This window comes from Penaeus monodon, chromosome 5 (assembly GCF_015228065.2).
Source record: "Penaeus monodon isolate SGIC_2016 chromosome 5, NSTDA_Pmon_1, whole genome shotgun sequence".
Lineage (NCBI taxonomy): Eukaryota > Metazoa > Arthropoda > Malacostraca > Decapoda > Penaeidae > Penaeus > Penaeus monodon.
In genome coordinates, this window is record NC_051390.1 from 42372684 (window position 1) to 42375183 (window position 2500).

The window sequence follows — 2500 nt, forward strand, 5'->3', positions numbered from 1 at the left end:
GAGGTCCACGGCTGCTCAAACATGAGCATACCGTTATTGATTTATATATATATATATATATATATATAATATATATATATATATATATATATATATATATATATATATATATATATATAAGTGTTTCAGTCCAATAAGGCATTTAAACACGAACATGAAAATCTATGTAAATTTTTTTTGTGTGAAATACTAAAAATTTGGTTAACAAACTGACTGCGTATAAGACATCGCGTTCTAATCGTTAAGGTTGTGCAGCTCCGGACAAATGAAATCAGGCAGACAGAAACAAAGAAAAAAATTGAGAAAAATATTCACGTGTTATTTCTGTGGCAAACTCGTACCTGCGATACCTGGCACGAGAGCCCATAAAGGAAAGGGAAAGAAGAGAGGAAAATGAAAAGAAAAAGAAGTGATTCTATAAATGTGGATGAAAAAGAACACGTTGGTTGCCATCGTAAAAAAAGCGGGATATTAGAATTTTTCTGAATATATGATTAATCCTACATTTCTTGCACTTATTGTAATTTCTCATTGCAGGTTTAAGATAACCTAATATTTCTGCTTGTGTGCTGATAGATGTTTTTATTACGAACATTCTAATTTATAACACGTATATTTTGCACAAAATAAAGTATACTAGCAAAGGATATGAAGTGACTGTGACAGCTGCATTTTCCTTCTTTTGGCAGAAAATAGTCTATATTTTTTGTGTGATACCACAGTTTGAGACCACATACTCTAGATGGTCTACCCTATCCTGTCTAATAAAACCTTTTCTGTAGGATATGTTGAACCAAATTCCTTATTTGGTCTCCTACAGGAATTAGCTGCTGGACTATGAGAGCCACTATCATAAAGGGGCCAGGATCATGCAGAAATTATTTATGATATATGTAATAAAAAAGAAAAAAGAAAAAAGAAAAAAAGACAGCAAATGTTTATTACTATGCACGCTCGGATAGCTCAGTCGGTAGAGCATTAGGCTTTTAACTTAAGGGTCCAGGGTTCAAGTCCCTGTTCGAGCGAACGTTATGCAGTGACTAATTATGCTCATGTTGAAATACTGATTGGCAGGATTCGACTGATGAGTCACCATTCTTGTTAAAACTACGCTACCAATGCCTGTCTTACTGTAGGCATTGGGATTAAAATAAATACATAAAATCATTGAGAATTGCGTTGGTTTGTTAAATAATTTATCGTATACAAAGTAATTAGATAATTCTGTTGTGTACAGCAATGGTTCTTAATCTTTTGAGAGTCAGAGACCATTTTAAGAATATGATGATGAAAACTCCCCCACAAATATTCACATAAAGACAACTTTGCATGCAATGTGTATAATGTACTTCGTTCCTTATAATTTACTTGTCTCATAAGTATATAAGATACACATCGTATTATCTATAAAGTAAGCAATCTAAAAAAAAGTGCATTAACATAAATTTTATTTATCTGAAATTCTGGACCCTCTTGGGGCTCATGGACCCCAGGTTAAGATCGCCTGTTGTAGAGCATTGGTTCTCAAAGTGGGCCGAGTCATGCTCCTGGGGAAAGTGGAAAGATCGGGAGAGATGAGGCGATGAGGCAAAAGGAGGCGGTGAGGAGGCGGGGGGTGACGAGGTGACATCTCATTAACAATATCTGTGAACTATGTTACTGTCGGTACTAGAGAGATGTTGATTTACCCTTCCATATTGTTGACACAGCTAAAATTGCTAAATAAAGTGGTTTACTAAATCAAGTTTTATTTATGAAATACGTTTTTGTTTAATCTTGTTTTCAGTTTGAAACATAAAAAAGTGTTTGCATGTGTATGGTGGGGGAGCGTTAGGAATCCAGAAAAGCTGGGAACCACTGGTGTATAGTATTGGCGAGACGGTGTCTTAGCTACGCGCATTTCCTTGTAACGAGGGCCTTACTCTTATCAATTGACTGCCAGGGTCACAGAAAAAGTTTAGCGAGAGAGAAAGGGGAAGGGCAGCCAGAGTGAAAGTAAGAATGAGCGACAGAGTGAATATATTTATGCATATATGTATATATAAGCAAAAATATGCATACACATATGTTCATGTATATATATATATATATATATATATATATATATATATATATATATATATATATATATATATATATATATATATATATAAACAAAAAGTTTTTCATTCCAATAAGGCATTTAAACACGAACTTGGAAATCTATGTGCAATGAGCAAATTAATTCTCCCTTTTTACAAACAAAGAGATACAGATAGAGTGACAGGCAGAGACAAAGAAACAGAGAGACTGGCATGTAGACAGACAGAGACTTAGAGAGAGAGACTAGCAGGCAGACAGAGACAGAGAAAGACTAACAGACAGACAGACAGATACAAAGAGAAAGAGATTCACGTATTATTCTTGCAGTAAACTCGTCCCTGCGGTACCTGGTACGAGGGCACTTAAAGGAAAGGGAAAAAAGAGAGGAAAGTGGGAGGAAGAAGAGGAGAGATTATCA

General features: G+C 34.9%; 1 non-coding gene across 1 annotated transcript; it reads left to right on the plus strand.

Moving 5' to 3' along the window:
• The first annotated feature begins 952 nt into the window (after nt 1–952).
• On the plus strand, nt 953–1025 carry Trnak-uuu. The gene has a single exon. It is a non-coding gene; the product is annotated as a tRNA-Lys (tRNA).
• Nucleotides 1026–2500: the final 1475 nt, after the last annotated feature.